The sequence below is a fragment of the Hyperolius riggenbachi genome, chromosome 1 (assembly GCF_040937935.1).
Source record: "Hyperolius riggenbachi isolate aHypRig1 chromosome 1, aHypRig1.pri, whole genome shotgun sequence".
Lineage (NCBI taxonomy): Eukaryota > Metazoa > Chordata > Amphibia > Anura > Hyperoliidae > Hyperolius > Hyperolius riggenbachi.
Window position 1 is genome coordinate 373,506,173 of NC_090646.1, and position 25,500 is coordinate 373,531,672.

Below are 25,500 nucleotides of genomic sequence, written 5' to 3' on the forward strand. Positions count from 1 at the left end.
GCGCAAAAGTCATCAGTCTTGTCCTAACAGGACAATGTACAGCAAAGCTATGCAGGTATATGATGATTATTATCCTGTCATTTATGCGTTTTCCTAAATAGGTGCAGCAGTCAACCCCACTTGACATTAGTAGTCAATGCAGTGCTATGCAATTATCAGCTGTATATTTGTTTTGAATAGTGGTAATCATTACCAGACCTTTCTGCACTGTGGCTGTCCTGTGACTGCGGTTTTGGAACTCCATATGAATTACCTATTGAGTACTTGAGGGGTCAAATGTGAAATGAACTGGGGCCCTAAGCTCCGCTATGCTACTAGATACAGGAAAAGGTAGGAGTGAAGTGAAGTGATAAGTCAACATTAACCTGTACACGACCGTTGTATCCCCTGCACAATTCTTCACAACCGGAAGCATAAATACATGTACCCGTATTGTTTACCTTTCTGCTCCCGATCACAGTGCTGCTGTCGTTCATTTCTGATGCAATGCTGCCATTTAATGATCGGGGAATGGGAACAGCTAGTTCCCAAACCCGATCACGCTGACCCTGGCATTTCATTCCCGTAAACAGATACACTAACTTACTTCCAAGTACTGTTTACGGTCCTCGGAATTAAGTGTAGTGCCATCTGGTGGCCAAAAAGTAAAATGCACCAAAACACACACACATAATCCTCCTAACACACTATATATATATATATATATATATATATATATATATATATATATATATATATATATATATATATATAAATATTACATTTTAACCCCTTACACCCCTATATTTACCAAAATAAAACACTTGTAAAAAAAATGTCATGAGGGTATATTACTGTTATTTTGCAAATAAAGGCTTGTAATTAGTATTATAGTATTAAGAATCACTAAATGGAAAAAATGCACCTTTATTTCCAGATAAAATATTATCGCCATACATTGTATTAGGGACATAATTTAAACAGTGTAATAAACTGGAAAAATGGGCAAATAAAATGTGTGGGTTTTATGCACAGCATCAAGTTTTATTTTAAAACTATAATGGCTGAGAACTGAGAAATAATAATATTTTTTTTAATTTTTTCACTTATTATTCCCTTTAAAATGCATATAAAATAAACAAATTTTTAGTAAAAAGTACCACCCAAAGTAAGCCTAATTTGTTGCAAAACAACCTATATACAGATAATTTCTGTGTGATTAGTAATAATAGAGTTATTGGGGAATGAATGGGAGGAGCGTGATGTGAAAAGTGCTCGTTTTTAACAGAAAAATCCTGTAGTTGGGAAGTAGTTAAAGCAGATAAATGGTATTAATAAGCAAGAGAATGGCTTCAAGCACTGATGGATCAATGTTAACTAAACTATATTTCTTATAGTACAGCACCCAGAAGTATACTTCTTCAAGATAACACCTTATAAGTGATTTGTGCAGTGGTAATATCCCCTTTGGGTGCCACTATGTTATGTTTTAGTACATTTCAGGATGTTATTAGCTTTTTTAACTATTGCATGGCGTTTAAAGCCTCTACTCGTTTAATTATTCACCAAATGTCTGGCTGTTTTCTATATTTGTTTTGCCCAGCTGTACCTTATTCAATCTATGTAGTGCAATGTGGTTACTGTGACAAGGTGCATAACTTTGCCTTAATCAACATTTCATTGCATCTGCCATTGTGAAGCCTATCATTCCAATTTGGCATCTTATTTCCACAAAATATCCACATCCTTGTGAGTTGTACATACTCTACATAACATTGTATCATTTCCAGGAATGGCAATATCACTATCTATTCTATACTGTGCACTATGTCACTGATGAAAAAAAAAGTCCCTGCACCATACCACTATCACACTACCACTGTTAACCCTAGTCATGTCTAGATATAGTCCATTTAAAACTACTGTTTGGTTTGAGTTGTTTCAGTAGAAGGTGGGGCCGCATAATCAGAGGCCAAATGGCTCAGAGTACTTCAGAATACATGCCTGTATGGCCAGATGGTGGGGTCATGTGTTCAAAAAGATATCTGGAGGTGATAATAGGATGGGGGTGCGCCGATTGGTTATTATGGAGGGAGAGTATAGTCTGACAAAAAGATCCTTGCTATTCCTCTTCTTTGCAGCAGCAATGCAATTATCTGTTTAGATTTTTATTTTCTTCATTTCCAGTTGTTTTCTGTGTCTTCATCTCTCAGTTCTCAATTCCCATCTACCATCCACCAGAGGTAAAAGTATATTAACCATTTAAGCCATGCGGACGTGACCGCCATGGCAGCGGCAGCTGCTTGAGCCGCAGGGGCGCGACAGTCATGTCCCTGCACTTGCTTGTGTCCGTGCGATAGCGAAGTGTTTGGATGCAGGGGGTGTTGACGGCCAGGGACTGAAGTCCCCTGAGCCAATCCATCATTGTGCAGCAAGATTGATAGCTGTTTTTGATCAAAAGCAGCGATCATTCTCATCAAAAACAGGCAGGCAGTGTTTATGTGATCGTGCACAAGCAAAGGCGTGCATGTGCGATCGTGATTGGCCCAGAGGCAGGGGGGATTGGCAGAAGAGGACATGTGTCCTCTGAGCCAATCCCAGCCTGGAAACTGAGAATGATGGCTGTTCCAGCCAATGAACAGTCATCATTCTCATAAAAAATTACAAACATGTAGACACTGATACAAGTGTATCAAAGAGTATCTCTGAGCAGATCTGTCACCTCAGAGCTGATTTATAAGCTGACAGGAGCTGCTAGAGATATGCTTTGATAAGAAAAGTAAGTTATCACACATTTTTTAAACTTTTAATAAAACTTATATCCCATACCATCCCACCCCTTATAACCCATACCGTCCCACTCAGGTAGATAACCTTACTTTTCCCTTTCTATTTTTTCTTCTCTCTCTTCTCTGTATACCTCTCGGCATACATTACCGTATACATCTCTGTATACGTCCCTCCCTAAGCCCCACTCTTTATGCACTTTCTAAAAATAAAAAAACCCTTTCTTCCTATCTATCTATCTATCTATCGATCTATCGATCTATCTATCTATTGATCTATCTATCGATCTATCTATGGATCTATCTATCGATTCATCTAGCGATCAATCCATCTAGCGATCGATCCATCTATCGATTCATCTGTCTAGCTATATATCTATCCAGGTAGCATAATGGCGAAAAGGGTTTACACCATTGAGGCCTGCACCTTTTTTGCAGCAAAGCAGTGAGAGTGAGGAGGGGTCATCAGGCAGTGAGTGGATACCTTTTACTGACTCTGAGTCACTGTCCAACAGCGACTCAAGCTCAGAGGAGTCAGGGCCACCATCTCACAGGGTGAGGGTAGAAGGAGAGACACAGCTTAGGGACAGTAGTTTGGCTAGTGAGGAGCAGCCAGGTCCCAGCAATGTGGCTAGTGGCAGTGGTCAGGGGTCAGCCAGGAGGTGGCCGATATCACGGCCAAGGGTAAGCCAATTACCACCAGAGATAACTAATGCCCAGTGGTCGCCTCCATGTATGGTGCTGCCAGACATCCCTGCTTTCACAGCAGCAAGCAGTATTTTAGTGCCCACCGAAAATCTGCAGCCTGCTGACTTTTTTGCTCTTTTTATGGATGAGAACATTTTACAACACATTGTGCAGCAAACTAACCTCTATGCTACACAGTGTATCTCTGCTAATCCTACCACTCTTTTAGCTCCGACATGGAGCCCCACCAATGTGCCTGAGCTGAAGGTATTTATTGGCCTGACGTTTTACATGGACCTAGAAAAAAAACTCAGCTTCATGACTATTGGTCAAGAAACCCCATCATCTGCATGTCCATTTATGCAGCAACTATGACCAGGAAACGCTATGAAATGCTGATGAAATGTTTGCATTTCAATGACAACACACAACATCTGCCCAGGGACAATCCAGCGCATGACCGCCTTTTCAAATTGAGGCCTCTTTTATCCCATCTAAGTGACAAATTCAAAGAGGACTACATGCCTGGAAAGCGGTAGATGAGTCCCTTTTGTCATTTCACGTCAGACTTGGTTTCAGGCAATATGTCCCCAGCAAACATGCACGGTATGGGATTAAGTTTTATAAACTGTGTGAAAGCCGTACAGGCTACACATTTGCCTTTTGGGTTTATGAAGGCAAGGACTGTCATCTGGAACTTGCTGGGTGCCCACCGTACATGAATAGTACTGGCAAAATTGTCATTGATTTGATAAGTCCCCTGCTGAACAAAGGGTACCATTTGTACAGTGACAATTTTTATGTCAGTGTACCACTTTTTACATTTTTGTACGCAGCACAAACAGTAGCATGTGGGACCACAAGGCCAAATCCCCAAGGTCTGCCCCTGGAGGTCATCAATAAAAAATTGAAGAAGGGAGAGGTGTGTAGTCTCTGCAGCAATGAGCTCCTTGCTCTAAAGTTTAGGGACAAGAGGGATGTGTTAATGCTGACAACCATCCACAATGAGACTACCATGACAGCACTGTCATGGAGAGAGGAGACCCAGAAGCCTGTGGCTATTGTGGAATACACCAAGAATATGGGAGGTGTTGATTTGGCAGACAAAATGTTGGCTACATACCAAGTGCAGAGGAAGTGGAAGGCATAGTACAAGAAGGTGGCAACGTACTTATTCCAGATAGCCATGCATAATTCTTTTGTGGTTTACAAAAAATCTGGCAATGGAGCCTCATATCTAACATACCAGCGAGCGGTGATAGCATCCCTAATTTATGAATCCAGTATTTCCAAAGTGAGGCAGGCACACCATCCGTTTCTCGGGGTGCTTGGCGAGCTGGCATAGGCAGTGCCACACTCAAAGTCCAAACTCACAAATCTCACCAGCACACCACAGGTTAAAGCGCACCTTTTATTGTGCCAGTATCCACAGAATCCAACAATTGTTTCGGGGCCACGCAGGGTCCCCCTTTGTCAAGGCATATGGTTACCATATGCCTTGACAAAGGGGGACCCTGCGTGGCCCCGAAACAATTGTTGGATTCTGTGGATACTGGCACAATAAAAGGTGCGCTTTAACCTGTGGTGTGCTGGTGAGATTTGTGAGTTTGTAATTTATGAATCCGGCCATACACCACAGTGCACAGACCAACAGGATTCGGAAGAGGTAATGCAACTTTGCGACAAACATTTCATTGCCTCACTGCCACCAAATCCTGGAAAACAGTACCCCCAAAAAAGGTGCAGAGTGTGCGCCAGGCACCAAATAAGGAGAGTCTCCCGATATTAGTGCCCAACATGCCCATCATGACCAGGACTGTGCCTTATTGGGTGTTTTGAGGCCTACCATTCACTGCTGAACTATTAGACTATTATTTTTATTATTTTTTATTATCACTACTTAATATCCCTGACATCTTCTAAAGGTTTGCAATGAAGAAAGGAACCTCACACAGAAACCTCACACAGCAAGAACATACAAACTCCTTGCAAATAATTTCTTTGCAATAACTGAACCTGTACTCTAACATTACAAAGCAAGACTACTAGTCCCTTAGCCTCTTTCTGCAGACCATAATTTGGACTTCTGACCTTGGCTGATTATTTTCCTTGGCTACCACTGGCTTGGCTGATAACTTTCCTCCTGCGACTGGCTTTTGGCTTGACTCCACTACTCCTTTACTACTGAATTTGCTGCATGTTAGACCTCCAAGGGTGAGTCCCAATATGTTTGTCATGCTTGTTATAGGGAAATAACATAGGCCTTGCTTTAATCATCCATCCTTTGATGAAATCCGAGACAATGAACTTCATTCAGAGTGGGCCTAATGCTAACAGCAATACATACCCTCAGTATATTTTGCAGAGTTGCTCATTAAAACAAATGCACACCTTAGAGCTAACAATCTGCTACAGGCTCAACTAGTTTTGAAAGTGGCCATATGTGGCACCATTTTAACCATGAGTATGAGTATGTTAATTTTTTTGGGGTGATATAAAGCTTAGGCTTATGTCATATGAAAATATATTTAGTAACAAAGTCAATCTAATATTTTGCAAAATGTGAATTTTAATTTAATGGTCAAGTTTGGGAAAATGTTAGGAAAACTACACGAGTCGGCAGCTTACAAAACACCCATATTTGAATAGCCCTGGTTGTTAGCTTTGCGCAATGGTGACATGTGTGGCCTTTTTCTCATGTACTGACTCTTCTGGGGCTATGGAAAGAAATAATGGCACTATAATAATTCCTGCAAAAAATGATCTGCAAAAACTCCATAGATGCAGCTTGAGAATAATTGCCTGCTGTGCATCTAGATTATTTTCAAATCATGCATACATAACCTCATTTTTATCATAATGAGTTGGAGAATACATTTTAATGTGTCTTATAGCTTGAACCCATGTTACATAGAAAATAGGTAGGGACAAACTCAATGCATCAAGAAAAATAATGTAATTTTCAATATTGTGATCAAATGTGGGAAAGTTTCAGCAAAACTACACCAGTTGGCAGCTTACAGAACACCCATATTTGAATAACCCTGGTTGTTAGCTTTCCACAATGTTGACATGTGTGGCCTTTTTCTCATATACTGACTCTGCTGGGCCTAGGGAAAGAAAGTATGGCGCTAAAATACTTTGTGGAAAAATTGCCCTGTACAAAGCCACATGGACACTTCGTGGTTAATGGCATGCTAGATGCCCAGATAGTTATCAGATGACATATATGGGGTATCCTTTTAAGCATGATAAGTTGTAGAATAGATTTTAGTTTTTTGGGGGGTTGAGGCATGTGTCTTGTGAATTACTTTTAGTCACATACGGAACCAAAAGCAATAATTTTTTTTTCATATTTTCAGTACCAAAATAAAAAGTTTGTAAAAATAAAACAAAGTTACAGACTACATAAATAGTTACCTTAGGGACTCAGCTTTTTAAATATGTATGTCATGAAGGTATATTACTGTTATATTTGCATATAAAGTCTTGCAGTTATTGCTAAGGAACAATGAGAGTCCGTAGAAAAAATACACCCTTATTTCCAAATAATATATTATCCCCATACATTGCACTAGGGACATAATGTAAATGTTGGGTTTACCTGGACAAATGGGCAAATAAAATGTGTAGGTTTTATGTACGGTAACATTGTTTATTTTAAAACCATAGTGGATAGAAATGATGAAATACTGTATTTTTTCATTTTTTCCCTAGGTTTTTACCTTTAAAATGCATAGAATACAAAGAATACCACAATTAATAAAAAAAATATCAACCACAAAAAGCCTAATTGATTTTGAAAAAAAAATAAAAATCATTTTGTTTGGATAAGTTGTGATAAAGTTATTGGAGACTGAATAGGAGAAGCGCTTAAATGTGAAAATTCTTCTCGTCCATAAGGTGAAAACAACCTGTGGGCTGAAATGGTTAATTATTCTCTATTAGGGCAGCCCCCTCCTTCAACACTTTCAAGAAGGCCCTCAAAACTCACCTTTTCACTCTGACCTACCACCCCTCACTAGTGCTCCAAACCCACAGCTGAACTCTGATCCGCTACCTTTCATGTCCTTACCTCTCCCTCTAGAATGTAAGCCTTCGGGCAGGGTCCTCCTCCTTTTGTGTCCTACCTGATCATGCACCGCCATTACTGTGCACCCATGCTATGCATTTGAGTGAACTCAACTTGCCTAATCCCCATGCTCCAATCCAGTGGCTGACTAAGGCATTACCTTGTACTCCTACTGTGCTGCGTGATCTGGTATTTCTTGTATTCCTGTATTGTCATACTGCTGTATGTCACCCCAAAATATTGTCAGTAACCTTAACTAATGTCTAGCGCTGCATAATATGTTGGTGCTTTATAAATACAATAAATAAATGAATATGGCTTTTAGTGTATCTGCCGCCACCCACAGTAGTTTTTTTGGATACTTTTTCGGCCTTTTAAAGGAAACTTGAAGTGAGAGGAATATGAAGGCTGGCATATTTATTTCCTTTTAAACAATGCACATTGCCTAGCTGTGCTGCTGATAATCTGCCTCTAATGCTTTAAGACATAGACCCTGAACAAACATTTGGATTATATGTTTCTAAAAAAGATCTCACAAATTAGCTGCATGCTTTTTTCAGTTGTGTGATTCAGAAACTACTGACAAGAAAGATCATATGTTATTCAATACATAGTCAATAATATGCCTATGACACCTCCATATGTCTCGCACCTCAGGTTCCTATTAATAATAGGCAAAATACTGCCCTTAAAGCTGGAACCAAAGATTCTTGGATTTTCTATATTTGAATTAAACAATGAGGAGAGGGTCCTAAGGAATCCCCACTCATATCAGTTTAGTGGAGAACGCCCACTGTATCATATCAGTTGTTTAGGGGAAAATATCAGTTAAAACAGTTAAAGAGAAACTCCAACCTAGAATTGAACTTTATCCCAATCAGTAGCTGATACCCCCTTTTACATGAGAAATATAATGATTTTCACAAACAGACCATCAGGGGGCGCTGTATGACTGATTTTGTGCTGAAAACCCTCCCACAAGAAGCTCTGAGTACCGCGGTACTCTGGGCAAACTGCCACAATGTAACAATGTTCACAGACAGGAAATAGCTGTTCACAGCTGTCTGTAATGGCCAGAACAGCTAGGAACAGCTACATAACCTGCCCACAGTAAAAATGTCACCATGTAATAAATGTCAGAATGTAAATCAGGGGAGGAAAGATTTTACAATGAGCAAACACTGACTAAATCATTTATACATAATTATGGTAAAAAATGAAGCACTTTTTTTACTACATTATTTTCACTGGAGTTCCTCTTTAAAGAGGAACTCCAGTGAACATTTTACTGTTGGCAGGTGATGTAGCTGCTGCATGGTTTTTGGCAGTTGGAAACAGCTGTAAACAGCTATTTTCCACAATGCAACAAGGTTCACAGACAGGAAACTGCCAAAAGTTCGAACTTTTCTTGTAGGAGGGGTTATTTATGGGAGGGGTTTCACCACAATATCAGTCATACAGCGCCCCCTGATGGTCTGTTTGTGAAAAGGAGTAGATTTCTAATGTGAAAGGGGGTATCAGCTACTGATTAAGATAAAGTTTAATTTTTGGTCGGAGTTTCTCTTTAACTTACCCTTTGCTAACTTTTACCTGCTTAGGAAGTATTCCATGAAGAGACACTTGGGGGCTGGCTGTAATCACATCTTTAAGCATGCTGAAAATCTCATAATGCAAATTGGGTGCATAATTAGAAATGTATTTATTTGAACATATGCCCTTTAGTCTTTATATGTTATTCAGACTGTATCTAAACTGACTTCCCAGAGGTGATTCCACACACGTTTTGTATGTTCATCTGTTTCAGAAGATAAGAGGTACTTATCTTTCAATATAGTTGAAACATTTTGTTCTTGCCTGTTCTTATTGCCTTCCCTGTTTATATGTGTATAGAAAAGTATTTAATCATCACTACAGTCATGGATATTTATCATCACAAACTTCAAGAAGCATGTCACAGTTATTTAACCATATATATTTCACATTATCACCTTCATTACTGATAACTTAAATCAAAGTAAAGGTGGCCACACACCATACAATTTTTTAAATATCTGTTCAATTTAAGAATTGCAATCAGTTTTTCTGACTGATTGTAACATTTCAAAAATCTGACCAATGTACCACACACCTATGTTCAATTTTTCCCTAATTATGATAAAAATGATTGGAAACTCTGACAAAATTGCTAGAGTGTGTATATTAATAAATTCACAATCTAACACACACCATACAATCTTTAGAAAGATTGAAGAAAAATATCTGGCATTCCGGATCGATAAAAATAGAAGAAAACGTGAAATCCGATCGGATTTTTCAGTCGAATGAAAAAAAAAGCTTTTATCGAATTACTGTAAAATCGGATCATTCTATTGTATCGTGTGTGGCCACCTTTAGTCTTAATCTCCAAATGCATTATCAATTTGTAACTGCTATCTAACCAAGTTATGTTATTTCAACTTCATCACAAAACTTTTTTTATTTTCTTTACCAGTTCATTAACCTCCCTGGCGGTGCATTTCTGTCTGGATTTATCGGTCTAAAAGTGGTACATATTTTTCAAGCATTTTAGGCCTCCAATTAACCACTTCACAACTGAGGGGTTTTACCCCTTCAGCATCCAAGCAATTTTCACCTTTCAGCTCCTTCCATTCATTTGACAATAACTTTATCTCGACTTATCAGAATGAAATGTGTTAAATGTGTTTTTTTTATCACTAATTAGGCTTACTTTGGGTGGTACATTATGCCAAGAATTTTTTTATTCTAAATGTTTTTTAATGGGAAAATAAGAAAAAAAATTGGAAAAAAATCCTTATTTTTCAGTTTTCGGCCATTATAATTTTTAAATAATGCATGCTACCGCAATTAAAATCCACGTAACTAATGTGCCCATTTGTACCGGTTATTACACCATTTAAATGATGTCCCTATCACAATCTCTGGTGCCAATATTTTATTAGGAAATAAAGATGCATTTTTTTCAGTTTTGCATCCATCATTAATAAAAAGCCCATAATTTATAAAGTAACAGTATTATACCGTCTTTACATACATATTAAAAAAGTTCAGTCCCTAAGAAAACTATGAATGCATTTTTTATTATTGTAAATTTATTTCATTGTATTTTCTTACAAAAAAAATAAATGTTGGTAACTATTGGGGAGTGTGGGAGGTAAGGGGTTAATTTAAAATGTAAAAACAGGTCTTTGCATTTAAAAAAAGTACTTTTAGATGTAGTTTTACTATTTGGCCACAAGATGGCCTCAGTCTTTTTTTTGTTATATGTCCTGTAAGCGAAATATGTATGCTTACAGGAAGTGTACTGAAGATGGGAAACTTTTATTTATTAGAATGATCATGCAGCTTCTCATAAAAGGCGCCGATAATTGCTACGGGGACTTAGATCAATGATTAGGAATTGCTTTCTCATTCATTGATCTCCTGGCGGGCAGATGGCAACATGAACGAGCGCACAAATAAGCGGGAGCGCTTTCAGCAGTGGTAGCAGCGGGAGTACGTATATTTACTCCCCTGGGCGGTTAGATGAAGTCTGCAGGGGAGTAGATATACTGTACTGGAGCTGTGAAGTGGTTAAGTCATACCTCACCAAAATATATCAGAATAAAGGTCTTGTAGGCATCTCACTTGTAACAAAAGACTAGAACACAACATTGTTGAAGTAATTACATTTATGAATAAACTTCAAAAATAGTGAAACTGTACAAATAAGGCACCAGACTAAACAGTATGTACATATATATCAAATACACCTCCCGCGTGTGGTATATTTTGAAACAGGGAATGGCACAGAGGGCAACATCACAATCGGGGCAGTAAAAGCGTGATTCCTTTTGGACTTTTTTCCCTTTGCTATCAGTCATAGGCGGCCGGCAGAGAGTAGTCAAAATCCAGGCAAGCTGAGAGTAGTCAAAATCCAGGCAAAAATCGGTAACAGTAAGGCAGAAGAACTTAGCTCAAAAGCAGTTGGAAACCAAATGGCTATATTGTTAACACCCTGCGTTTTCAAATGAGCTTATCTGCCATCTCTGCCATGGCAGTCAGGTGACACAGAGGAGATATCAAATTACAACTTGTGATTAGAGACAAATGAGGAGGAATTAGAAAGGCTAAACTCTCCATAAACATGCAGGCAGCATTTCTATCTGTTTACCTTCTGTCCTGTGCAGCAGATCGGGGTCCAGATGGGAGAATCAGACAGGGTGAACTCTCTTCATACATACAGGATGCATTTCTCTATGTTTCCGTCTGTCCTGTGTAGATCGGGGTCCAGATGGGGGGATCAGACAGGCTAAACTCTCTATATACATACAGGGCACATTTCTCTATGTTTTCCTTCTGCCCTGTGCTGAAGTTCAGGTCCACTTTGCATTTTTGTGCTGCCCCCGGACCCCCGATGACGTCATGATTCACTGTCGGTCCACTATTATGATTGGCCACCGGGACTTCGGAGGAGAAGTGGGGACATGGGGATCCCAGCAGCCGGGAGAGAAGGTGAACAGCCGGGGGAGAAGCTGAAGTCCCGCTGTGCAGTGCTGATCGCTCGTGGGACTCCAAACAGCTGCTGGAGCCAGGTATTTCCCTACCACGAGCTGAGCCTGGGATTACTGCTCTGGGCTTATTTTTCCTACCCCAAGCTCAGATCAGGGATACTGCCAGGGAGGTTAATTTGCATATGGAAAACTTCTTGCATGTGTTACCATACACTGAGGTTGATCATTGCAGGATAAGCATTACTTACTGTGCCAACCTCAGCCCAGAAGAAAAAATCTTATTTAAATAAAAGCGACCCTGCAATGAGAGGGGTATGGAGGCTGCCATATTCACTTTAAATACTTCAAGCCACTGACCCAGAATGAATATACAGAGCCGATGCTGAGACTAAAGTATGACCATACTAACTGTATGTTTGTTTCAAGGATGTGATTCAAACACTAATGAAACCAGAATGATCAGCAGCAGAACCAAGTGATTAGTACTATGTAAATGTAAAATATATGGCAGCCTCCATATCTCTCTCACTACAGGATCATTATAAGGTCAACCCACAATACAGTACACAACAGTTGTACATCTTGAAGGACACCTGACCCTCAGCAAAGCTACCTAAGGTACGCACATGCACGTTTATGCTGGATCCACTACCTCTGTGCATTGTCCATTTCTCCCCTCATTCTCCCCAGTCCCTGTAATCACTCCTTGAAAAATTAGGCTTTTGGCTTGTCAATTGTTTGGCAAAAGTAAAATATGACTGCTGACTAAAGTCAAAACTCCTCTTAAAGTAAACCTGAGATGGTTCACACTGCATTATTTATACTTACCTGGAGCTTCCTCCAGCCCCGTGTGGTCTATTGGCTCCCCCACTGTCCTTTCTGGCCACTTTATTTTCCCATGGTAGCAGCTGGTATTTTTGTCGGTCAGGGCAAGTTGTCCCCTTCTACACGTGTGTAGAAGTAAGTATAATAATTCAGTGTGTACTGCCTCAGGTACACTTTAAGAGGAATGAATGAAGTAGGGAAAAGGAGGTAATTGGAGGTGATAGGAATGAACATTGCCACAAGCCTGCCACTTCCTGTGAAAATTTGACTTAATCCAAGTCAAATTTTTCATGGAGTGATTACGAGATGAGGGGGAATGAGGAGAGGAATGAATGGACAACATACAGAGTGTGGATCCAGTATAAACATACCTCTATGCTTACCTTAGGAAGTTTTGCCTCGGGTCAGGTGTCCTTGAATATATATTATTACAACAATAGTGGTAAAACATTTTCTACATAAAAAATATCTACTTATAACTAGGGGATTTCTCCACTCACCAATGGACCCAAGACTAATTTTAAAACAATTACATTATACAAGAAATACCTGTCTTACACAATCAGTCTTTCTATCTTATTATTACTGTTTTCATTAATGGATCACTTAAGCTATGGTGTGCTGGCTAAACTTGGCCATTGCTGATAAATTGTGATGACATTAACATAAATGCAGGCATAAGGAACAGAGAAAGGAAAAAAGAAAGTAGTGTTCCATGTATTAAAGTAGCCATAGACTTTGAACTTATTGTGCTGAAGGCAGGTTCTATCAAATTTTTGCAAGTTGAATTTCAGAATACTTTATATAATTTATAAACTGGTGATTAAAGTGATTCTACCATCAACTGGTATTATTTTCCCCAAAGTGAATTTGACGGCACCATTTTACATGTGGCTGGAGTTTGCTTTTAATTATTGTGGTTACAGCTGCTTATAATTTGCCTGAAGACATGACCTGCCCTAACTATCCTTAAATTTTTTCTCAAAGTACTTCCTTAATTCATAAACGTTCTTCCAGATCAGTGGTTTCAGCACACTCACAGCACTCTTTTGAAAGCCCAAGGGGCTGAATCAGTGGCATTTTGATTGACTTACGTGTGCTCAAGAGGGCTTTGCCTCAAGCCTGAGCTTACTAATGGCCCGTAGGGATTGAGATTAGCAATCAAAAACTGCTATTTTAGACATGTTAGATTTACATCAGCTGGAAATATAATTGGCATGTACAACGCAAACTAAATGACATGAAGATATATTAAAATTGACATAATGTTGTAGCTGAATCATGTATTTGCAATAGAAGTTTCTGCAAGTAGAGTAAATTTGCATACAGTGCAAAAGAAGAGAATATCTAATATGAAAGGTACCAGCTCATGTCATGAATATCTCTCTATAAAATCTGATTTTAATGGCCTTCGGGGGATTTTCATAAACAGAGTTGTCAATCCAGTGTGACAACCTTGAAGTACAACCCTAGAGGAAATGGGATAAATGACCAAAGAAGACAAACTGGGACAATGACCTGATCAGCAATACATAGGTTGTCAGTTTTCCTTGGCGTTATTTGCTGGAAGTATGTAAGATGTTTGCTGCTGTGTAATGACATCTTGTGTGCAGATAGGCTTACAGAAAAATGCTGTAAAATTACTGTTCAACAAGTATGTGACAAATCATGCTCCTACACTGAATTTCAAGTCATGCAGTTCTGTCACTTAAAGAAACAGCATTAAAGAATAAATAAATCATACATAGACTTCCAAGAGAATCCGGTAGGATAGAAAACAGCTGCCCCCTTTATTAATGGAAAATGAAAGAGGCTGGAATCTAAGCCCTGTGAAGACAATCTTGCTTCTCATTGAGAGTGGATGCCAAGATAATTACTTTACATTTGCTATGCCAGTCAACTGCACTGACTAGAGAAAAACTAACTTTCAGGATCAAACCAGCTCTTGGACAGTCAATGCTTTGTTAGAAAAAACTGCATGGAGGCGCCTCTGATAAGGGAAAGCATCCCTTGGGACCGTGGAGGGACCCCATCAGTTTTTGCTATATTTTGGAGGGACGTTTTCCCTCCATAATTTAAAATGTTCATCTGTCTGGGCCAGATACTGCTGTTTTGTTTCTGTTACAGGTCAAATACTGGAGGCAAGATTCCCCACTGGCTGATCCCTCTTTGTGTTTACAGTGTCATAACCAATCAGCTCCCACTTGACACTATATATCTGGCCGTTCTGCCAGGCTAAAGCTCACCTTTCTCAAAGCTGAAGATCCCCAGCCCCCTCCCTTTGTCGCTGACTGAAATCTTATTGGGGATTACTGTTTCCTACCTCAAGGTGATAATGGGGGTGTCATCCCCGCTTGATTGTTTGGACTGATATTTGTCAATAAGTTTCATTGATTGCCCTCCCTGGGCCTTTCTTGCCGGGGAGGTGCTTGTGGTTGTTCTGTTTAGGCACCACCTGGAGGGTCTTAGGGTTAGCCACCACCAGGGGAGTCTTAGGGTTAGGCACCACCTGGGGAATCTTAGGGTTAGGCACCACCTCGGGAGGATCTTAGGGTTAGGCACCACCTGGGGGGTCTTAGGGATAGGCACCACCTGGGGGTCTTAGGATTAGGCACCACCAGGGGAGTCTTAGGGTTAGGCACCACCAGGGGAGTCTTAGGGTTAGGCACCACCTCGGGAGGATCTTAGGGTTAGGCACCACCTGGGGAGTCTTAGGATTAGGCCCAGCCTGGCGAGTCTTAGGGTTATTCACCAAATTGGGGGTCTTAGGGTTAGGCACCACCTAGTTGGTTAGGGTTAGGCACCATAAGGGGAGGGTTCTGTGTGAGAGTAGGGAGCAGTTAGGTCATAATAATGACTTTTCTTAGCTATATCTAGAGCCCTTTATAGCCCAACAAATTTTGCCTATAACAGCATCCTTTTAAATAAACTAAAACTAGCTTTTTCGGCTACACCAGGTGCCCTTTGTAGCCGAATTTGGCATATATGGGCTACACCAGGCGCCCTTTGTGGCCGAAGTTGGCATATATGGACTACACCATGTGCCCTGTGTAGCCGAAGTTGGCATATGGGCTACACCAGGCGCCCTTTTTGTAGCCAAATTTTGGTTTATATGGGCTACACCAGGAGCCCTTTTCCCCAGGAGCCCTTTTCAAATAGACGCCTAGTAAATATTTACTAGCAAATATCTGTTGATCATGCACAGCACGCAGCAAAACATAGAAAAGTATACAGCAGGCAGACTGTGGTATTTGGAAGGTAGGTGAGCAGATAAAGAGCGTCGGTGATGTTTAGATGGGGAGTAGAATGAATAGAGTGTTAGACAACTTGGGAACGTAGGTAGGTAAAGATACAAAGATACACCAAAGGTTTTTGTTTTTATTTATCCGTACATCGAAAGTTAAATTAGACAAGCAGATTGAATATAATGTGAATGTACCAAAAAGCAAGGCTTTCTTGACGAAATAGTTTTAATGATCAAATATTTTTGAGTTGAGATTGCTTTATATAAACGAAGCAAGGCAGGAGTGCGGGGGACTGTGGTGCGTGGTATGTGGCTGCATTGCTCTGCACTGCATCAAGCAGTACAAAGTTAACAGTGGTAACATTATGAACAATATTTAACTGAATTTCTGATGAAATGTATTCAACACCGCACGACAGCCAGGGTCCCCAGTCTCTCTCACTGGCCAGGGGCCCCTAAACCACCATGCGATACCTAGAGGGCAGTTTAGAGGTAATGGGGGTGAAGTCCCTGGAAGTGAGAGATCCAGAGCTCGCCTGAATTTCCCTCTAGGTATCTCATGGTGGTTTAGGGGCCCCTGACCAGTGAGAGAGACTGGGGCCCCGGCTGTCGTGCGAACCAGTGTTTGCGATGTTACATTTCTTTTTTGCAGCTTCCAGGATGCGGTTGACAGGTGAGTGGTTAGGGAGGGGACTGTGTGGGAGATGCCTACACGCGGTGGTCCCTGTAAAAGATGTAATAAACGATTACCTCCAACTGAGCCTCCCAGCTGAATGCTAATGTATGCAATTCCTGCTACATTTGGTATGGCAGGCAAAGGGTATATAACCGTACACGCGATAGGCCGACTGGCGCCTGCTGACCAGATAAAGGTAGGAAATTGTTTGAACTGGTAGTGAGCAATTGTGTGTGTTGCAGAAATGTATTTAACCTCTTCAGGACCACAGGCTTTACTCCCCTAAAGACCAGGGCTTTTTGTGTTAAATAGGCCACTGCAGCTTTACGGCTAAGCTGCAGGGTCGCACGACACAGCACTCAAGTGATTTCCCCCCCCCCTTTCTCCCCACCAACAGAGCTGTCTGTTGGTGGGGTCTGATCGCCCCCAGATTTGTTTGTTGATTTTTTATAAATATTGATTGTTTTTTTTTTAAATAAATATATGTATTTTTTAATATATTTTACCACCCACCTTCCCTCCCTCCCCTGGCCAGCCTATCACAGCGATCGGCTGTGATAGACTTCAGCCTATTACAGCGGATCACTCTTTTGGGACACAGGGGGACAGCGTGTCACATGGCTGTCTCCAGTACAGCGCTGCAGTAGATCGCAGCGCTGTATGGGTACATAGACGGCGATTTCGCTGTCTAACAGTCTCCCAAGCGGCAATCGCCGCTCGAAGACTGAAGGCAGGGCGGAGCTCCGCCCCCGAGCAGGAGATGCGCACTCAGCCTGCGCGCTATCTCCTGCAAACTGCTGCCCCAGGACTTTACGCCGATTGGCGTTAGGCAGCCCTGGGGCTGCCACCGCGGCCACGCCCATCGGCGTGACATGGTCGGCAAGCAGTTAAGTATATAGCAATGCAAGGTGGGAAACCAGATATACTTGCAAAAGTTGCTTTGCTTTGCTATGAAATTCATTGACAAATGGCAGTGTAAATGTATTGAATTAGTATCACTACTGTGAGCTTTTTAGTCAGTCAAGAGTAAATTTCCTTCTTCCTTTGTTGTGTTACATGACCCAGAAGGAACATGTGCAGCACAGAACTCCAGCTGCCATAAAGCAACATGTTTTATAGATATTGTGCCACATTCAATTCACTTTTTATCCAAAGTTTTCTCCTAGGAGATAATTTTTCATTGTCTGTTTAACCTTTTGAGGACCGACGCAAGTAAATCCTATGCTGCACTTGTGGCTGCTCTAGGCTGATGTGACGTAGGATTTACACCACCCGCTGTTTCCACTCGCACCTGATCGTGTGCACCTGAGAGCGGAGATTAAGCTGTCATATGACAGCAAACATCTCCCCCCACTGACCAGGAGCGGAACGTAGTGATCCCTGTTACTGATGCGGCGGTGGGGGGGGGGGGGGGATCCACTCACCTTCCTGCTATTCCCACCGCGATCGCCACTCCCCTCCGCTCTGGCCGGCATGCTCACTTGATCTGACGTAAGTGTCATCAAGTCGCGACCCAGAACTTAGCGTCAGTACGAGCAGGGATGCCGGCCAGAGCGGAGTGGACCACAGCAGCTCATCGCTGGAGCCTGGGAGGTGTGTAAAGGCTGCTGCATACTGTGGGGACACCTGGCCACACAGAGGACATGATGCCTAGCTAGCCACAGTGGGGATCCGGCAGCCTGACCCCCCCCCCCCCAAACGCCACCCCCCTCCCCGCATGCAAAATCGCCTGGTCCTTAAGGGGGGTTAGGCAGCCGGTCCCCAAATGGTTAAAATAACTTTTCAGCACTCTTCAACACCTTTTCACTTATCAGCTTGAGCTTAAGCCCCCTTGGGACAACTAGCCTCTTCTTCACACAGTGCTCTTATGAGCATTGGAGACAACAGAAAGTAGGTTATATAAATAATGATTGAAATTTACAACTAAGGAGAGTATTTTTCTTTTCATTATCCTGCTCAGCCACTCAACTCTTTTTAGCCTATATTTGAAGGAAAACTCCAGCATCTATTGATGGACAGAAATGGGGAACTTGTCCAAACAAAACCAACAGCCAGACCCAGTGGCAGAGCTACAGACCTTGGGCCCCGGCACAGCATTTGGACCAGCCACCCCAAAAGTCCCCCAACCTCCTTCTATCCCTACATTATTAACTACTTAAGGACCATGGTGATTGAAATCTACGCCCTGTTTTGGCGGACTCCTGGCTGGCAGGGAGTAGATTTCAATCACTGCCTGCTGCATGCATTCGCCGTTTCCATCGATCCCCGCCAATTGCGCCGCTCAAACCCGACGTCTCTCGCCACAGCTCACTGGCTCTGCCTGTCTCTATGACGGCAGAGCCATGTGAGCCGGTCAGGAGCCGAGTTCATTGGCTCCTGGCCATGTTTATCAATGTAAGCCGCTCCCACTGGCTTACATTGATAGACACCGTCAGGAGCCAATGAAAGCGGCTCCTGACTGGCTCACATGACTCTGCCGTCATGGAGACGGCAGAGTCTATGTCAGGAGGATCCCGGCGTGCGGCCCATATGCGCGGCGATTCATCGAGATTCTGTCGGTATTGTACCAGCTGGTACTTAAGTGGTTAAATAATCCCTCCCACACCAGTATGGTAGTCAGGTGTGCTCCCTCCTCCAGTATAGAAGCCAAATGTGCCCCCACTCCCTCCCCCTGTGAAGAAGCCAGATGTGCCCCAAATCCCTCCTTCCCCCAATATAGAAGCCAGATGTGCCCTACCCCCAGTATAGAAACCAGAAATGGCCCCAGTCCCTCGCTCCCACAGTATAGATGCCAGAAATGCCCCCACTCCCTCCCTCCCTTTTTGTAAAAAACAGAAGTGCCCCCCCCCCCCTCCCCTCCCCCCAGTATAGAAGGTACTTCAGGTACACTTGTGTTATTATCAAAAATTCCAATCATGTGGCTTTGAAAGGTAGTAATCCCTTCAACTTCCCTTAGCCATGACATGTCTCCTATTTGCATTTCACAAGTTCATTGTCCATTTTACCCGATGTAGACCTTTAATGCTACCAATTGCTTTGTGAAAACAAACAATCTTCTTGCTTGTGTTTTATAATATATCTTGTATACAAAGGTAAAATAACAGAGCTTTTACAGGACTGAAGCAGCAATTACTGAGGTGTATCTAGAGCTTTGTTTTCAGTCTGTACCCTCTAACAAGTCATTGGGAAATGTCTTCATGGTTTTGCAAGCTACGGATTTCTATCATCTCATCTTCAAAATAATTAATGTTTAATGAAAAACAGCAGAACATTACATCCTATGCATATAATCAGGCTCTCTATCTCCAATGTAATCTTTTCAAACAATGACAACAAAAGGAACACCATGAGGACATTGCAGTCGAGTCATTTTGTTACACGAGCTGCATAAAAGAGATAATCTAAAATCTCATTACATCTGAGACTCAGGTTACTGTATTCTCCATGTAGCATCCATTCCAAAGTGCAAATCAAACTCTGCAGCCATTTGTTTTTGCAAACACAAATTTGTAATTAGAAAATAGTCAATTTCCCTGGACATGCTTTTCATTATATCTAATCAAGGGACAGACTTCAATTAAAGTATCCATATTCTATCTGAGATTCCTCATTAATAATCCTTCTGGTTTAGCAACCTTCATCACACCCAATCTTCAGTGTCCTTGATTTACACTGTTGTGTTATAACATACCTTTCTCCCAAAGCAATAAACTTGATTTGATGACACTGACCTTGTGCTGTTAAGATAGGAAAGGACAAACCAGAGTTAAGGCAGCCATACACTGGTCGATGTGCCATCAGATCGACCAGCTGACAGATCCCTATCTGATCGAATCTGATCAGATAGGGATCGTATGGCTGCCTTTACTGCAAACAGATTGTGAATCGATTTCAGCCTGAAACCGATCACAATCTGTTCAGCTGCTCCTGCCGCCTGTCCCCCCCCCGCATACATTACCTGATGCTGGCTCCCGGGCATCTTCTCCACGCTGCACCGCTCTGTTCTTGCTCCATCTCGGCGCTTCCTGTGTCACTCCGTGACCAGGAAGTTCAAATAGAGCGCCCTCTATTTGAACTTCCTGGGTCACTGCAGTGACCCAGGAAGCGTCTGGATGGAGCGGGTGCAGCGCTGAGAAGATGCGGAGAAGACGCCCGGGAGCCCGCATCAGGTAATGTATTTTTCATCGGATCGGCCGCCGCTAGCGACGCGCACTTTACCCGCGGGCGATCGAGGGTAATTTCCCGCACGGCGCGATCGACGGACCGATCCGATTTCGGGAGGAAATCGGATCGTCGGCGGCGTTTACCGCGAACGATTGGCAGCAGATTCGATCCCAGGATCGAATCTGCTGTCGAAACGGCCGGGAATCGGGCCAGTGTATGGCCACCTTTAGAATGTTTAGCAGACAGGCAACAGGTCCCACTCTGCTCATATCAATTACAGGTTCTATGCAGATGGGGAGAGGGAGAGGAAGACAGAGGTTCCATCACTGGCACCCTCAGTTATAGCACCCCCAGTTACACTGCCCTCAGTTATAGTAACCCAGTTATAGTGTGTAGTGATTGCCGAGAGATGTATAGTGCCACATCATTCCAGCACATATGAGTGATGGTCACAAAGAGAAGCAGTGAGGCTGTGGCTATGTAGATCTCCCACCAAACACAAATTCATAGTAAAAATGCAACATTTTCGTAATACTGATGTTTGTTCAAATGCTGATTCAGATAATGCCTTTAATACTAACTATACGTAGTTTTCTTACACGTTTCTGAAATGTGAACTTTCTTCAGGCATGATGCAGAATTGGAACAGAACTGTACAAGTCAATGTTACATGCAGAAATCTATATACCTTATTTTTTGGACCATAAGATGCACTTTTCCCCCAAAAAAATTTGAGAAAAAAGTGGGTGAGTCTTATGGTCCGAAGATAAAACAAAGGGTAAAAAAAGTGCAGTGGTGCCCAGGGAGTGACTTACCCATTCAGTGCTGTACTCCTCTCCGCTTATCCCAACAGCGTCCCTCTTCTCCGGGGTCACTGGGGTCACGCTAGACCTCAAGCGTGACCCCAGGGCACGTGCGCCACCCGATCACCAGTATCAGCCATACCAAGGCTGCATTGTGGAGGCCACGTGGATGTGAATGGGAAATGTGGAGCTGTACGGCGGCAGGCAGCTACTGTACAGTGAAGCCAGAAGACAGACATCGGGGAGAAGAGGGATGCCAAGGGAGACGGAAGCGAGGTGGGTGGAGCACGCCGGCAGGATCAGACGAGATCGTAAGTTAGGTGAGGGTCCTTACTGTAGTGTAGCTTAGCCGGGAGGGTAGCGGGTGGTTAGTGTAGTGTAGTGTGTAGTGCAATGTATAGTCCAGTGCAGTGTAGTATAATGTGCAATGCATATTAGTGAGTTAGTTTAGTGTACAGTCTAGTCTGTAGTGTAGTGTATAGTCTAGTGTGTAGTGTCTAGTCCAGTGTGTAGTGCTGTGTATTATAATGTGCAGTGCATAGTCTACTGTGTAGTGTAGTGTAGTGAAGTGTAGCTTAGAGACAGTTTTGGGGAGTTAACGGTCCATAACACGCCCCTGCACCATAGATATACCTAGGTTTTGTTATTTTTTTTTCCTGATTTTTGTCCCCAAAACCTGGATGCGTCTTATGGTCTGGTGCATCTTATGGTACGAAAAATATGGATTGTGTAGGCTCATTCATCAATCTGACACCATGGCCCCTATGCAATAAACTTTTTTTCCAGGGTTTTCTCCTATGTGATATTTTCACTCTACGGCCCACATGCAATTAACTTTCTCTCCTGAGTTTTCTCCTAGGAAATAATTTTTTATCTTCTATTTAAAAAAACTTTACTGCACTTTGCAACTGTAAAGTACCAAAAGTAGGTGAAAAGTTACTATGAAAATAATTTTTAGTATTTTCTTACTGGTGGTTTACAATTTATTTTAATGGCAATTTTGAAAATATCACCTAGTAGAAAACTTAGGAGAAAAAGTTAATTGCATATTGGCCCTTGTCTATAAAATCTCTTTTATCTACTCTAAGACCGGCTAACGCCAATGGGCGTGGCCGCAGCAGCCGCCCCAGGACCGCCTAATGCCAATTGGCGTCAAGTCCTTGGGCTGCACTTTGCAGGAGATCGCGCGCAGGCTGCACGCGCATCTCCTTTTCGGGGGGCGGAGCTCCAACCCCTCTTCAGTCTCTGAGAGGCTATTGCCGCTCGGGAGACTGTTAGACGGCGTGATCACCGTCTATTTACACAGTGCAGCGCTGCGATCTGCAGCAGCGCTGCACTGGGGACAGCCGTGTGACACGACTGTCCCCCTGGGGGACAAGAGAGTGATCGGCTCTCATAGGCAGAAGCCTATGACAGCCGATCACGTGATTGGCTGGCTGGGGGGAGGGAGGGGTTTGGAAAGAGACATGAAAAGGGAAAAATAGTAAAAATCAGTAAAAAAATTGAACATAAATATTGATTTTTAAAAAAAATAAAGAAGGGGGGGGGGGGGTTGCGATCAGACCCCACCAACAGAGAGCTCTGTTGGTGGGGAGAAATCGGGGGGGGGGGGGGGGGGGGAATCACTCGTGTGCTGTGTTGTGCGACCCTGCAGCTTGGCCTTAAAGCTGCAGTGGCCAATTATGAAAACAGCAGCCTGGTCTTTAGGGGGGGTTTACCACTGTGGTCCTCAAGTGGTTAAACCATCAGCAATCAAGACTACTCAAAATAATTTTTATAGTGCTTTTCTCACCTACTTTTTGGTATGTCTTCAGTTGCTAAGTACTTAAAAGTAATTTAGAAAAGATGAAAAATTATCTCCTAGGAGAAAAAGTGAATTGCATATGGTCCCATGGCCCTTATTCAATTAACTTTTTCTCCTAGGAGATAATTTGTCTTCTTTTTTAAAATAACTTTTTAGCACTCTGCAATTGAAAGAGTACTAAAAACTAGGTGTCAGTATTACTCTTGCTGGCTGGTGGCTTTTAGTGGGGCTCGTAATGGCCCATTTCGACCTCTGTTAATTCGTTGTTATTTTGATTATGACCGTAATCTAAATTATAAGTCGGATCAGAATTATGATTCGTAAACAAAATTGGAGTTGGAATTATGTGTAATTTGGGTCGTTATATCAGCTTTGATTATACTTGCATTGTACATTGTCACACTCCATACATACTTACATACCAACATACATGTACGTTACCCCCAAAAAAGAAATGATATATATATGTGTGTGTGTGAGTGTGTATATATATATATATATATATATATTTATTTATATATATATATAAACCATAAATATGTGTGTATGCAGTATGGGTATATCTCCATAGATATATCTGTAAATATATATATATATATATATATATATCTAGCTCTGTAGCTTTGTGACTGAATCAGGACCTGGATTTACCATAAGGCACTGTAGGCTCATGCCTACAGGCACCTGATGATACTTAATACAGGGGGCACTTCTAGCTACTTAGTATTAGGTAGCCAGAGGTACACTCAATGTTATGTGATATTTGTGGCTACCTAAAAAATCATACATCATTCCAAACATTTTTTACAAATCAATAACTGCAAAGTGGGGTGTGCGTAATTATTTGGCCCCCTGAGTCAATACTTTGTAGAACCACCTTTTGCTGCAATTACAGCTGCCAGTCTTTTAGGGTATGTCTCTACCAGCTTTGCACATCTAGAGCCTAAAATCCTTGCCCATTCTTCTTTGCAAAACAGCTCCAGCTCAGTCAGATTAGATGGACAGCGTTTGTGAACAGCAGTTTTCAGATCTTGCCACAAATTCCCGATTGGATTTAGATCTGGACTTTGACTGGGCCATTCTAACACATGGATATGTTTTGTTTTAAACCATTCCATTGTTGCCCTGGCTTTATGTTTAGGGTCATTGTCCTGCTGGAAGGTGAACATCCACCCCAATCTCAAGTCTTTTGCAGTCTCCAAAAGGTTTTCTTCCAAGTCTGCCCTGTATTTGGCTCCATCCATCTTCCCATCAAGTCTGACCAGCTTCCCTGTCCCTGCTGAAGGGATGCACCCCCCAAGCATGATGCTGCCACCACCATATTTGACAGTGGGGATGGTGTGTTCAGAGTGATGTGCAGTGTTAGTTTTCTGCCACACATAGCGTTTTGCATTTTGGCCAAAAAGTTCCATTTTGGTCTCATCTGACCAGAGCACCTTCTTCCACATGGTTGCTGTGTCCCCCACATGGCTTGTGGCAAACTGCAAATGGGACTTCTTATGCGTTCTGTTAACAATGCCTTTATCCTTGCCACTCTTCCATAAAGGCCAACTTTGTACAGTGCATGACTAATAGTTGTCCCATGGACAGAGTCTCCCACCTGAGCTGTAGATCTCTGCAGCTCGTCCAGAGTCACCATGGGCCTCTTGACTGCATTTCTGATCAGCGCTCTCCTTGTTCGGCCTGTGAGTTTAGGTGGATGGCCTTGTCTTGGTAGGTTTACAGTTGTGCCATACTCCTTCCATTTCTGAATGATCGCTTGAACAGTGCTCCGTGGGATGTTTAAGGCTTTGAAAATCTTTTTGTAGCCTAAGCCTGCTTTAAATTTCTCAATAACTTGGCCCCTGACCTGTCTGGTGTGTTCTTTGGACTTCATGGTGTTGTTGCTCCCAATATTCTCTTAGACAACCTCTGAGGCCCTCACAGAGCAGCTGTATTTGTACTGACAT